This window comes from Chelonia mydas, chromosome 2 (genome assembly GCF_015237465.2).
Source record: "Chelonia mydas isolate rCheMyd1 chromosome 2, rCheMyd1.pri.v2, whole genome shotgun sequence".
Classification (NCBI taxonomy): domain Eukaryota; kingdom Metazoa; phylum Chordata; order Testudines; family Cheloniidae; genus Chelonia; species Chelonia mydas.
Genome location: NC_057850.1, coordinates 119,994,839 through 120,010,497, shown reverse-complemented (window position 1 = coordinate 120,010,497; position 15,659 = coordinate 119,994,839).

Below are 15,659 nucleotides of genomic sequence, written 5' to 3'. Positions count from 1 at the left end.
AGAGTGTTATCACCATATGACGAGACTATATAAACTGTTTTTTCCCCAAATACAGAACAGAAATATTTATTTTATCCTTCTGCCTTTTCTGTATTCTTGATAATACTACTATTTCCATCCAGTAATGTACCGATACCATTGTCACAATGCTTTTTGTTCCTAATATATTAAATAATTCCTTATTGTCCTTAACTCTGCTGGCCATTGATTTATTCTTGTGTCCCTTATTAATTTTCTATAATTCTTAACTTCTAATTTATATTAATTATTATCGGCTTTCTCTTTCTGCCATTTGTTGGTTTTTGGTTTTGTTGTGTTTTTTGTTACTGCTGCCTACACTTTCACTCTGTCAGGTTGTGGCTCTTTGGGCATCTAGTAAGGAGTTCTGAAATGATTCCCAGTTATCATTAACAGGTTTCTGATTAAATTCTTCCTTCCAGCTAATTTGGCTCATAATTGTTTTCAGCTTTTTGAAACTGGCCCTATTAAAGCACCAAGTATATAAATTACTGGCCTTGACTTTATTCTTCTAGCACATTAAAAATGTGATCTAGTCATGATCTGACTGAAATACTATGCTTTTAAACTTGTATTGATAAATAAGAGCCATTTAAGCAATCAGTCTGGTTGAATCATTGAGTACCGGGAGTGGGACAAATTCAGAGGAGTCGCAGAAGGAAAAAGTTAAAAACTAAAATCCCTTAGTTTATCAAACACCTTCTTCTGGCAAGTTACACCAGTTTAGATTCCTTTACACACACATCAGGAAGTGTCTGTAAGTAAGTCTAAGGGCTCTGATTTTCCTTTCTATTACACAACTGTACCTGCATAATGCCATTGACTGAGGAGAATTTCTGTTTTACACCAGTGAGAGGAATCAGGCCCAAGGATCTAACTAGGTGTGAAGGAGTCTTATTTAATCCAAATAGGCCCTTATTCGGCTCTTAATTGCATTGCTGTAAATCCGGGAGTAATTATCAAAATATTGACAGGTTTCAGAGTAACAGCCGTGTTAGTCTGTATTCACAAAAAGAAAAGGAGTACTTGTGGCACCTTAGAGACTAACCAATTTATTTGAGCATGAGCTTTCGTGAGCTACAGCTCACTTCATCGGATGCATACTGTGGAAATTGCAGAATATCATTATTATATACACAGACACCATGAAACAATACCTCCTCCCACCCCACTCTCCTGCTGGTAATAGTGCTGGAAATGGCCCATCTTGATGATCACTTTAGATAAGCTATTACCAGCAGGAGAGTGGGGTGGGAGGAGGTATTGTTTCATGGTCTCTGTGTATATAATAATGATATTCTGCAATTTCCACAGTATGCATCCGATGAAGTGAGCTGTAGCTCACGAAAGCTCATGCTCAAATAAATTGGTTAGTCTCTAAGGTGCCACAAGTCCTCCTTTTCTTTTATCTTATCTTTTCTTAGATCATCTCCCAAAACGTCACAGTCTTAAATCAGGCAGTAAGTTAGAGTGTTTAGCTAACCCAATAGAGATATCATTAACCAATCAAATAACCATCACATTAACCTTTATCACTGAATTGACTGAATATATACTTTCTCATGTAGCCCTGTTCAATTAAGAACTGCCCTCTGGAATATATCTGACACAAAATCTCTCTATTCTCTCAGTCTCAGGAACCACTTGCTCCCAACCCCCCTTCCTAAACCTAATCAAAGATGCCAGGCCTCCAGAGAGCCCCCAGAAAATCCTCATTATAGGAAATGCACTAGAGGTGGAAAAATTAGAAAGTCTCAATTTGTTTTTAAATGTAAAACAATTATATGCAAACAGGAAAGGTTCATGGATTAGAGGTTTTAGGAACTTCAAAGACACAATTAAACAGGGCATTCCCAATGATTTACAGTGTATACCACAATTTTCAGAGCCCAATTATCTCCATATCAAATGCTGAAGGATTTAAATATTTCTTTTCTATATACTTTCATATGGAAAGGAAGGATTTCCCAGTGGTTAGGGCACTAGCCTAGGACTTGGGAAACCTCACTTCAATTCCCTGCTTCCTGTGTGACTTTGTGCAAGTCATTTAGCCTCTCTGTGCCTCAAATCCCCATCTGTAAAATGGGGATAATCACACTTTCCTTACCTCACAGGGGCATTGTGAGGATAAATATAGTGAGGCACTAAGCATCACTATGGTGATGGGGGCCACAAAAGTACCTCAGCTACATGGATGCTGTCCTCATCACCACAGTATCAGAGCCCCTTCCAGTAGTGTGTTAAGCAACATGACAAACATCTGTCGTGTGGTCCTCTGACTTCCTCTCCCCCAGAGAAGAATTGTTATGCAATATGCCTGCTGGGGAGAGAAGCAGAGAAAACAATGCATTGCTTTTTAAAATTATTAAATAGCTGCAGGAACATTTTTTAAATATGGGGTGTGATTTTCTGAATTCCTGTTCCTATTTAATGCATGAATGCCAGAACACAGATAAAATACAAAAAAATATATATTTTACTTTTCATGGTTGGCTGGGACATGAGGGTGATGTTTATTTGCTCTGATAATTGTTTGTATCTCCATGCTGCCACAAGATGGTAGTGTTTCAGAACATTACAATTATGTCTATGTACGAACATGCAGCTGATTATTTTGTTTCTGGCTGATGTTATATATTGTTGTATTCATAAGGGTTCAGAGTCAACTAAGATGTAGTTCTGCGGCCTGGTGGCTAGGGAAACAAATTAGACAGCTCTACAACACTGTGCAAGGTCAGCTGTTCAATTAAAAAGTGACCTATAAAAAGGGTAATACCCAAATGCAGTAACTGTACCAATATGATCTGAATGTTCCCACAGGCTCAGAGGCATAGTCATCTCAGGGATTTGCAGGGGATGGACAGAAGGAAGGAGAAATTTCTATTTTTTATATATATAAAAATCAAAATGCAATACATGTTTTTAGGGGCACTTTTCTATGAGCTGGTTCCATTTTCCAGCAAATTTTTTTGGTGTCTGTGATTATCATAGCACCTCTCAACAAAAAAGGAGCTTACCAGCCAGCCGGACTTGATAGAGGTAGATGGAGAAGGACCTGAAATAAGATAAAAATGTGCTTTAAGTAATGCACTGGATAGCACTCTTAGATTACCTATAGGGAGGTGGGTATTCAGCATATATTGGCAACGTTGAATTTGGTACTAAATGAATTTGGTACTAAAATGTTTGCAGCTCACCTTCAAATTTAGTAGTTGCCTTTTCTGTCTATCATTAAGATAACCAGTCATACCACAGAGATATAGAAGAGTTGTCGTCATAGCAATTCACCACTATCTTTTTTTAAACTGCACCTGGAGAACTCCTGCTTAGTGACTGCTCCTTTGAAATGTATAATGGTAGTAAGTTGCAAGAACACCAAAGACCACTGTGTAGGCTTGGAAGTATTTGTTCACTTAGGATCTGATCCAGCAGGGTGCTTTACAGCCTCATCTTCCACTCCTCTTGCACCTGGCAGGATCAGGCCATGAGTGCTGAAGATTTAAACAAGGCATCTATGAAAGACTTGCACATTTTTTCCTGACCTACCAATAGAATTGCCTTTCAGCTTCAACAGGAGCTAACCTTGCTGATGACATGTAAACCATATTTGGGGACTGATCCCGAGAGGTGATGAGTGACCTCAGCTCCCCCATGAAATTAATAGGTACAGCCCCATGAAATTTACTGCAGAATCCACCCATTATTAGTAATTGTCATCTGTATTGCAGTAAAGGCCCCAGCCCCATTGTGCAAGGTGCTGGGCAAACACATAACAAAGTCATACTCTGAAGATCTTACAGCCTTGCCCCGGAACTCTGTCTTTTATACAATCACTTGGACTCTGGAGCAAAGTATGCACCTGTATCTTCTAGAAGCAATGAAAACCTTTCATATCAGAACCCAGTGCAAACCAGTAGAGTGTTTTCTTCCTGAATCTGTACAGAGCCTAAAACAATAGCTTTAAGAGTGGTGTGAACAGGCCCATTCATCTCATCTGCTTTGTTAACTATGAAACCTAATGATAGCAATAAAATGCTGATAGTGTTAACCACTTAACTGCTGGTCATTTTAGTGGCAACATTCAGATAGTGTGCCTGTCCATAATCTGAATTGCCAAAATTCCCAAGAGGTCCCTACCCATTTGCTAAAACCTCCAATTTCCTCCATAAAACATCAAAATAATAAGGTAATGACTAGGGCCCTACCAAATTCACGGCCATGAAAAATGTGTCACGGACCATGGAAACTGGTCTCCCCCCCGTGAAATCTGATCTTTTATGTGCTTTTACCTTATACTATACAGATTTCAGCAGCATTTCTGAGATTAGGGGTCCTGACCCAAAAGGGAATTGCAGGGGGACCACAAGGGTATTTTAGGGGGGGTTGCAATATTGCCACCCTTACTTCTGCACTGCCTTCAGAGCTGGGCAGCGGGAGAGCCGTGGTTGTTGGTTGAGCGCCTAGCCCTGAAGGCAGCAGTGCAACCCTTCCCCCTACAATAAACTTGCAACCCCCCCCCCCCCCCGCCCCCAAACACACACACACACAACTCCTTTTTGGGTCAGGACCACTACTGTTACAACACTGTGAAATTTCAGATTTAAACAGCTGAAATGATGAAATTTACCATTTAAAAAATCCTGTGACTGCGAAATTGACCAAAATGGATGGTGAATTTGGTAGAGTCCTAGTAATGAACTATGTACTGATTTAATTCAATAGAAAAAAATCTTCTATTTAAGTCCCCTGAAGCCACTACAGAATTTCCAGTTCACTGTAACATGGAGTTACAGACGTTTGGGGGCCTTGCTGCAGAAGATACATCCAGCTTACTGCAGAGTACCCAGGACCTTGCCAATAGGAGTTGAGGGCACTCAGGACCTGGCCCCTGGTCACTAAGTGATATGAATATGCACTTATCATCCTAGGTTGGGCAGAACTTTCTTCTGACATTGGTTGATTTGACCCTCCAGATTTGTCGCTCTAAAAAGAGAGCCAGTTGGAATCAGCACTGCTCCCTCAGTCTCTCCTGTTGAAACTCCCATTGAAGTGGATACATGCTTAAAGAGTCACTGGGCCAGAGTGAGACAGAGTGACTCTGTAGCCTCGGGGCTGGAGCACCCAAGCTCCATTCCCCCTGCTCCAAGGACAAGTAGTGACCCCTGTCATTAAGACTGGCAGACACTTTCCATGAACAGGAATCAGCACTGCAGGATTCCCAGCTTCTCAGCACAGAGAATCCAGCCTGGATGAGGAGATTTCAGGTCTTAGCAGTATCAGACAGGAAAATGGGAGTGTTCAGCACGGGAATAGCAATTATAAGAATTTAAAGAGGAGTTCCTTATCACTATGCCAAGTGTTAACCAGTTGGGCTGAAGTTTGCCATGCTGGGGGTCTGCCTTAAGCCTGAATATTTTAAATCTCAGCTAAAACTGTGCTGCTGTTTCTGAGGCTGAGGATAGGGAAAAATTCATTGTTTTGCCCATGTTAATATGTGCATGTGCCATCCCCCACAGAGTAAATGAGTGGGGACCACATGGTACTTTCCCAGAAATGGCTCCTCCTGGCTACTAGGAGCCACTATGGGACCAAACACAAGAACTGGGAGCAGGGAAACTGCCTCTTCTATGCTCCCTGTGCTCCCCCAGCTAACACCCACCCAGCATGGAGGGAAAGGTGAAAGCAGCCTGATTTAAATGCAGAGGGGTGAGGAATGGGGAGATAACAGCCTGCGGGTAGGGTGATTAGAAGGAGGAGCCATGAGGGTGAGACAAGGCAGGGCCAGAGGGTTGGGGGGAATAGGACAAAGAAAGGAAGAAAGAGCAGGATAGGTCCTGGAGGTGGGTGAGGGGAGAAAAGAAGCAGTGTGGGGAAGATAGAAGCAGGAGCTGGGGAGGAGGCCATAGGTGCAGAAAGAGTCAGAGAGAGGCTCAGGGGGAAAGGGGCAGAAAGGGTCTGTAATCACTAGAGAACACTCTCTTCCAGAACCTGAAATGGAACTGATTATTCCTGAGTTTCAACATTCCTTCTGTGAACAAAATAGCATGCGATCATGTCATTAAAGACTGTTGCAAACACAGGCTGAATTAAGGTTTAATAAGCCACTTTAATTCTGGCATTTCCTACCTCTTGAGTACTTGACTTTACAACCTTAATAATGTTCTTTTAAGGTAGTTTTATGTAATTCAACCATACTGAGCTATGATGATTTATGAAACCTTTTAAGTCAGATATCTCTGTCTGTGTTTGGCACAGGAATTTACTGGCACTTGGTGCATAATAGGTTGGCAAAATAAAGTTAGGTAACAATGAATTAACTGTAATGTTTTTTCCTATAGCAAAGCAGCCAGTGGAAACTTCTCTTCCTTGTTCCTTCAAACTGAAGTTCTCTTAGCTTAAATAGTGGATGGAGTGATTTGGCTCAAAGTTTAACATTTGTGGCAGTGGTTGAACCTCTGTTGGAGGACAAGACAATGATGGTCTACTTTCAAATTGGTTTGCTGTGCTCCATAGCTTTGTGCTTTGTTATCTGTGCCCCTTAGCTGCTTGGGGCCAGCTGAAGACTTGTGCTTTGCTGTGATGTTACAAGATGAATAAAGCATTCTCAGTACAGTCAATGGTAAATTTAGCTTCCGTTTCATTGCTGCGTCACTGTTCTTCGACCAGGGATCTGAAAGCACACCCATCTCTCACTGACCCAGGACAACCGTAGAAGGTTGGAGGAAGCACAGGGACCAGAACTGATGCTCCTACTTCCCAGATGTCACAGAGCTAAAGGATTGTCAGGAGGCTGGGGTGGATGGTATAAGACACCTCAAAACAGCCAATTCCATCCCTTTTACTGCCCTCAGCTGTGACCACCTGGTGGAAGAAGTGAAACAACTGTTGCTAGTCTCTGTCCCTTCTCCCTCAGATGTTGCTGGGCTGTCATTACCTAAAAGAAGAGTTGCTAGGTCAGTGATCAGCCTACAAGGGTGTTGGAAAAAGAGGACTGTCAGTGTCGCCTTCGATCTTTGGTGCCCCCTTGCAGCAAACCAGGCAACCCAGCAACACTGCCTCAGTTTCCCTCGTTGCTGGGTTTGGTAAGGGAACCCAGGCCACCCACTCTTCTGGGTTCCAGGCCAGGGACCCTTTATGAAGTGTTTGGCCCCAATCTCTCCACACTCATTTCCGTGTCCCTGATCTGCTTCCTGCCATGCTTCTTTTGCAGGCCATTCCTCGGAGTCACACCCTGTGGTCCTCTCTTCCTGAGGGTCTGGTTTCCTCGGCAGCTTCTCATCTGTCTGCTGCTGAAGGCCCTTCTTCTTTGTAGCTCCTCAGCCTCTCTGGCATCCTCTTTGCTGCTCCTTAGCCTCTCTGGCATCCTCTTTGCTGCTCTGCAGCCCTTTTATCTCTGCAGACTGCAGCACTTGTGAGGCTTCTAGTCAGCTCCAGCAGGAGGCACCAATCAGTTTCCCCATTTAGTGGCTGAGACAAGAAGAGTTCTGTACACCCCATGACAACAACCCACTAATAACCCTCCATAACAGGGAGATAAGATGCTTCCATTAGGACTACTTGCAACCGTACTAACATCTAAAAGACCCATCGTCACTTGTACCTTCTCTTCAGGACACTCCACCCAGTGATCACTTCCTTAGATCAACTATTTTTTCTCCAGTTGTTTGACCAACATTCTCCCAGCGAAGCATGGATTCCAGTGATATATTTTCATACTCGTCTGGGTTAGGTCAGCTGTGCTGCAATCCGTAGATTAAACACTAGAATCTTGTTATGCAAGATTATTTGTTCGAATAAAGACATGTTCAAGCTATCTTTCGCCATCGTGTCTAGCATCTGGGATTTTTCAGCATCAACACGGCTTCCCCTAGGGTCTCAGAATGCATAAATCATATCTAATTCATATGACGTTAATTATTATGCCAGTGTAGAGCGAACCCTGTGTCCAGCATCATCATTTCATCATCAGAATTCTTTAATTATTTCTAAACTCTGTATTTTGAAGGGTAATCCCATTAGAAACTGAAACACAATGGCTCAAAGAAAGTATAATGCTTGCAAAGTCAAAGGTGAGATTAAAGGCAAAAATCAATCTTCTGTATCAGCCTGTTTCATTAGAAATAAAGTACTGAGGCCCAGATTCTACTTCTGATATGAGGATGAAATCGTATGTAAAGGATAAAGTCCATAACGCCTCTCTCTCTGAAAGGCTCAGTCCCCTCCTTGCTTACAATATCTATACTTTGAAATATAAGGGATTGAGTCTATAAACTTTACACAGACAAAACTTCCACTGACGTCTATGTCAGGCTGTCTGTGTAATGACTTCCAGACTAGCCCTAAGTAAAGAGACCTGATATTCCTATTTATGGAATGAGTGGCCACTCTCAATAGTCCTTTCTAGCTTTGATGGACCAATGGTCTGATACACCATGGCAAATCCTTTCCTGTTATGTTTATTTATACTAGTTTAAGCACCATGGAGCACCTCATTTATCTGCCACACCACAGGGACATACAGTATATTGCCTATGTTTCTATCTTACCACATAGCATGTTTTACATATAACACACGCTTCTCTCTAATCAGACGCTGGAGGACTGAGAAAAAAATCCCCCTTATTCATGATAGGGAGTTAAGCACTATCCTGTCATAACAAAGTTGTCACCTCCCATGAGAGAGGCTAAGTAGGGAATATATTCAGCCTGGTCCCCCTTCACAGTATTTCCTGAGATCCTTTTTTCCCAATCAGGGGAGAAGAATAAGGTTTGCAATCCCTCCTTGCCGTGGAAGAAGAATGGAGCTCACCCCAAGCCTTGCAGCTACAGATAGCAGAGTCAGAGCATTATTTGCACAGAGACCCTGGGTCTCCACACTGCCTCCTGGCTCCCTGCCTCTCTCTTTGATCTCCTTGCCCTTGTATCCCACCTTCACTGCAGTCATGTTGACGGGATTCTCCTTTCTGTGAGTAACAGCCCCTGGAACTGCCCTTTAAAGCCCTAAGTTTCTGAGCACATTTGCCATAAGAACAATGTGGCAGAACGATACGTCTCCTCCTCCCGTCCCTAAGCCCTGCCCCGGCCCTCCTATTGCTCCTGGCCCCTCCCCTCCTCGGCCATGAATCCATTCCAAGCAGAGCATCTCTAATCATCCTGGGAAATGGAAAGAGTGCTGAGAAGAGGGGTGAGCTGAAAGGAATGAAATCTGAAGATGGAGAGTCCCATCAGTGCATGTATGATAGGGTCAGTCTGACCATTCTTATGTTCCTCTGGGTAGTTTTAGAATCATAGCCTGCTTGGACCAGAAAAATCTCTCAAACCATCCCCACTCCTGAAGAGAATAGCATGTTTTCCTTGAGATATGCCTCCATTTCTGTTTCAAGAATAACGCCAGTGATTATATATTTTTTTCTTTTCAGTGCTGATATGCTAGATAATAATGGGCTTCACAGAGAGAAGATGAAACAGAATGTTTTGTTTCACTCTTGACAATAGTTTATTAAAAGGTTCTCCCTTTTTTAGCATCATCATGACCGTATCCACTTCTAGTTAATTTCCTCCTCCTCCATAGAACCTTATTGTCTTTCCGACTCCATTATGTAACCCTTCTATTGAAAATCACAGATCTTGCCACAAAGGTGTCTCGCTCTAAGAAGATATTTTTAGGGCTATGTGCTGCTCTCAAGCCAGGCACATGACCTTCAATGGGACTTATGTCACTAATTGACAGCAATCTCTGAAACTCTAAACTACATTTTCTTTTTGTCTCAATAACCTAAAAACCCCAGACTCCGTTGATCTACGTTCAAAGGGATAGATTCTCTTTTCTTGTTCCAGCCACTTTGCCCTGTTCAGGTGGCAGAGTGGTCGGAACTTGGCCCTAACCGGCCAGCTGAAACAAAGAATTTCACCGACATAGGGGAGCTCAGCTGGCATAAAGTGGGCACCATCTGTGCCCTCACTGGCATGGAGGGCAAGTTAGGGCTGAGTGGAGTGTGTTTGCCCTCCACCAATTCTCAGCTTGTGACCAGTGTTCCCTCTAATTTTTCCCACACATGTGCGGAATGAATTTTGTTATGTTCACCAATAGGGAGGTGATGTGTCACACATCACCTCCCTATTGGTGAACATAACAAAATTCATGTGGCAGGGGTGGGGACGAGGGGCTCAGAGTGTGGGAGGGGGTTCAGGGCTGGGGCAGAGGGTTGGAGTGTGGGGGAGGGGGAGGGTCCAGCTAGCAGTGCGGGCTCTGGGGTGGGGCTGGGGATGCGGTGTTTGGGGTGCAGGCTGCCCTGGGGCTACAGCGAGGAGAGAGGACTATCCCCAGCTCTCTCTCCCTGCAGCAGCATCTGGCCTATGGGGAGGGGAGAGGTGCCTCTCCCCGCCATGGCAGCTCTGGGACTGGGGCGCAAGCTAGGCGCCTCTCCCCCTGGCTGCGGCATCTCTCCCAGCCTCAGCCCTGAGAGCCTCTGCAGCGCTCAATAGGCTGCTGCGCAGCCACACATCTCACAGGGAACTGAGCTTGTGACCATGGCCAGCTCTGGGCTGCTTTACCTTATGCTGAGGCTCAGACCAAGCAGCCATACCCATCTCTTGAGCTCACCACTCCTTCTCTTTGCTGTGCAGACATGGGCACAGGAGACAATTTGGGCAAAAATGTCATTGGCTCCACTTGAAAAGTTTTGACCACAAATAGCAGGACCAGGCTCTCAAGCAAGTAGGGAAACCTTGGGGAAAACTTAAAAACACATCACTGAAACAGAAATTCCCAAGGGAAAACCGGTTAAGCTGGCATTGATGTTGAGAGCACATACTACTAGTTTAAGGGTAAGAAAACATTGCAAGAACTTTGCACTTATCCTAAAAATAAGCACTGGAAACCAGGAAATTCAGAGTCAAATGTAAAAGAACCTAAAAGATGTCAAGGCATGGAATCCACCCTTTTGAAAGTGTAGCACAAAATAATTACCGTAATGCTGAAGTAGGCACTCAGGTGTAGTGACAAATGCAACAGAGAATAGTCAGCCAGATAATAACTCTCTCTTTCATCACAGATGTGAAAACTTAATAGTATAAAACCAAAACACTATTGGATATGGTGATATATTATGAATTTACTTCCATACAGGAGGCTTTTTACCATAATTCATACACAGAAGTTAGTTCTAGGACATTCAGCAAGGATTCCAAAATACCAAGTTCCTCATCACTAATAAAAGTGTTCTTCAGGCCAGATGTAAATCAGCATTGTTCCACTGAGGTGACGGTAGCTATACGGATTTACACCAGCTGAGGATCTAGTCTGAAATTTTGGTATTTACCATGATTTATCCAATGCTTATGTAAGATTCGCTCTTTGCTATCCTAAGGTGCATGCTTGTCTCATGTGAGAAACATTTCTATAGTAAAAGAAACATGAGTAAGGCCTCAGTCTGGCTCCCTTTGAAATCAATAGTAACCTTATCACAATCTAACCCTTATTTTTTCCACCAAAGGGTAACAAATTTGTTCCTACATTTTAGCTAGAGATGTCTCCATAAATAAGACAGCTTTTAAAATGAATTAACATATACCAGGCCAAAATGATCTTGCAAAAACAAGAATAAAGTTCCATTGGTTGGTATTCACTACGGGGATGCTGGAATTATTAAGATTGCCCAAAGCTTCCCATTTCAAGATCCTGTTTATGGGTTGCTTACAACTTTGTAGGACTCTAACCTTTTGGGCTGAATTTTCCATGCCGGGTTACTACCTCTGACTGATTTTTTTTTTTTAAAACTACAGTCAAAACAGTTCAGCTGTTTCTGAGAAACTAGACTAGAGGGGGGAAACGGTTGCTTTTCCAATGTTACAAAGTAGTGTCACCACCCTTCAAAGGTGGTCTTAATTGCCAGGAGCTCCTTGTCCAAGATTTCATAGTTTCGCTCAACTGGGGTAAGCTTGAGCAGTAGGTAATGGGATGTAGTATTTGCTCAGGTCCATGACTCTGGGGGAGGACTGCCCCAATCACTGTACTAGAGGGGTCAGCTTCGACAACAAAAGTTTGCATCATATCTGGATTGTTCAGTACTGGAGCAGTGGTAAAGGCAACATGTTCAAATGCATGTTGGGCCTTGGCTGACCAATGGAACTGGGGGGTTTTCTGGTCTACAGCAGTGAGAGGCTTGGCTTGTTTTGAAAAATTCAAAATGAACTTCTGGTCAAAGTTCGGGAAGCCCAAAAAACGTTGTAGGTCACATATAATGCAGGGGGCTGCCCACTTCCGGACAGCCTGCAGCTTGCGCAGATCCATCTTGATTCCTTCCAGGGACAGGATTAAACCAAGGAACTTTGCTGAGGCCAGACTGAATGTGTATATCTCAAGGGTAATGTAGAGAGCATGTTGTCATAATCTCTCCTGGACTGTGCAATCATAAGTGGTGTTCCCAGTTTTTTTAAACGTTTCCTCACAGATCAGATTTTCTAAACTTTTGTCATTTTTATTGTTCTCCTCTGGACTCTCTCCAGTTTATCTATATCTTTCCTAAAATGTGGTGCCCAGAATTGAATACAGCAGTCCAGCTGGAGCCTCACCGGTGCCGAGCAGAGTGGGACAGTTACTTTCTGTGTCTTACATACTCCAGTTAATACACCTCAGAATATTAGTCTTTTTCTAAACTGCATCACAGTTCTGACTCATATTCAATTTGTGATCCACCATAATCCCCAGATCCTTTTCAGCAGGACTACCACCTAGTCAGTTATTCCACATTTTGTATTTGCACATTTGATTGTTTCTTCCAAGTGAAGTACTTTGCACTTCATTGAATTTGAAATAAAAAAGATAAACCAATTCTCCAGTTTATCAAGGTCATTTTGAGTTCTATTCCTGTCCTCCAAAGTACTTGCAACCCCTCCTAGCTTGGCATCATCTGCAAATTTTATAAGCATACTCTCCACTCCATTATCCAAGTCATTAATGAAAATATTGACTAGTACTGGACCCAGGCCTTACTCTGCAGTACCTCACTATATACAACCACCCAGTTTGACAATAAACCATTGATAACTACTCTTGGAGTACAGTTTTTCAACTAGTTGTACACCAAGCTTATAATAATTTCATGTTGACCACATTTCCCTAGTTTGCTTATGAGAATGCCAGGTGGTCATTTGAGTTAAAATTTCTCAGCTTAATTACAAATATCTAGGGACTGAGCCTACTTTTTGATGTATATCAATGTGATCAATGTTTCAAAAGCCTTACTAAAATCAAGATATATCCTCTCAACTGTTTCCCCCCATCCACTAGATAAGCAACCCCATCAAAGAAGGAGTCTGATTGCAATTCTGTTCTGGTTCTACATCCTGTGCTTTGACCCCTAACCCATGCCCTGTTCCAGGTCAACATACCATGAATAGATACCCAAATTGAACTGGGACCAACCTCCATTGCCACATGCTGGCCTGGAGCAGAAAATGAGGATCTGGCTGGAGCTTACTCATATCCAGCATCCACCAAGGCCGGTGGCCTATTGGAGAATCCAACTCATATTTGGGAAGCAGCCTCTTATGGCTGCTTCATGTGAGGGCATGGGGCTGCTCAGCAAAACTCCTTCCAATGTACAGGGCACTACCTAATGAGGCTTGTGTTTCATCATGAGAGTCCTGATGGCAACTGGCCTGCCCTGCGCTGAGGGACTGGAGCCCTTTCTCTGCAGACAGCTGGGATCTGAAATCATTAGCCACTCCTACTGTTGCTCCACTTTGACAAGGTAAGTTTGTTTGGGGCTGAGTTTCTGATTGCAGGACCAGATACTACAAACCTTTCACACTGTTCTGACAGCAGTAAAGGGGAGGTCTGTGTGAGCGAGGTCAACAGGAATGGTCCCCATCTAAAAGGGATTCTTACATAAATATAACCTTGTGGGCAGACCTTCACCCTCTGTATGCAATTCCACGGCATTGGAGATGCACAAGCAATTAGCTTTCAGGGGTGGAGGGGTGAGCTAAACCTATTAACTTTGAGATATTTTGATGGAAGGCATTAGAGATGAGCAGTTCATGATACACCGCCCAGTCCCAGTCTCTCCCCCCAAGGTGGGTCAGTATTATCCCTGTGACGGGATCCCCCCGAGGTGCAGCCTGGGACTGTGGGACTCTCTCCAGCCTGGACAGTCTGTCACAATGCCTTGCTAGTGACCAGCAGCAAGCCCCTCCAGCCGCTGTGATCACTCAGCACAACAGCATATGGAGCCCCACACCCAGCTAGATTGCATGAATGCTCCCAAAGCCACTCAGGAATCACACAGAGAAAAGCACCAGCCAAATAGCCAAATTCCCCCCCGCCCCACCTCAGGAATATACCATCTAATGTATTAATGTTCACCACTTCAGCAATGGAAAGTGGACATACACTGGCCTTTGTCAAACCTGAGCAGATTTGCCACACACTTCATACCAACTCACTGGTAAAAATAAACAGTTAAACAAATGTATTGACTACAGAAGATAAATGTAAAGTGATATTAAGTGACAGACAAAAAGTCAGAGTTAGTTACCAAAAGAAATAAAATATAAGCATGCAGTCTAAACGCTCAACCCTATTAGATTGGGCAGCAACTAGACTAAGCAGTTTTTCTCACCCCACTGGATATTGCAGTCCAATAGTATACAGATTTCACCTTCGAAATCTGGGCCAGTCCCCTCAGTTGGAATCTCAAGTTTTCAGCAGCCTTGTTGCTTGCAGTGTATGTAGGTGAAGGAGAAAGGGCCCGTATGTGTCCACTCTGTCTGTTTTATACCCTCAGTCCATGTGCTTGGAAAACACAAGTCCAGGCATGTCTGGGGGTATTGCTGAGTCTCTCCAAGCAAGGCTGAGCAATTCTGCTGGTGTGGCCTCATGCAGGTGAGTCATTGCGTTGTAGCTCCCTTGCTGGACAATGGCTGTTGATGGGTTGTTTCACACCCTGCCCGGGCGTTGGTTACTTTTCTTGCTGTTGCCTCTTGGGAGCTAATATCTGGCTGATTCCCCAATTTACAGCATGTTTTAGTGACCACCATACAACACAATTCTCCTAACTTCACATGCATTAATGATACACATATACGGATATAGAAATGACTTTCAGCAGATCGTAACCTTTCCCCTGATACCTTACAAGGCATGATCTATATGTAATATCGCAATTATATACAGATTAGGAATATGGGGAGTTACAGGGTGCTCCCCCAAGGTATGTAACGTCACAATCCCTATTATTTAGGGGGGAGAAATGGAAAGTGAGTGGGTGCAAGGAAGGTCATACACAACATCATTGACACAAATAGGATTAAATCTCTGTACTGACTATCAGTCCAGCTCCACCCGCTTCCAGAGCCATAGAACCCAGGAGCCCTGACTCAGACCTGTGCCTTAAATCACAAGACTCAATATTCTCCCATTCAGACAGTCATAGAAGAGACAGCCTACAGAGACCCATTCCCACTGTTAGAGACCATTGCAAGTGGATGAGCAGGGAACTCCTTGGAGAGAATCCCTCAAAGTCAGGTTTCACTGTGAATCCCTGGGGAGCCATGTAAAGAAAAAAAATCTGCCTCTAACAAAAGATTTCTGTTCTCCAAATAATCAGCCAGTGACACCCCTAGCAGGATGTGGTGAT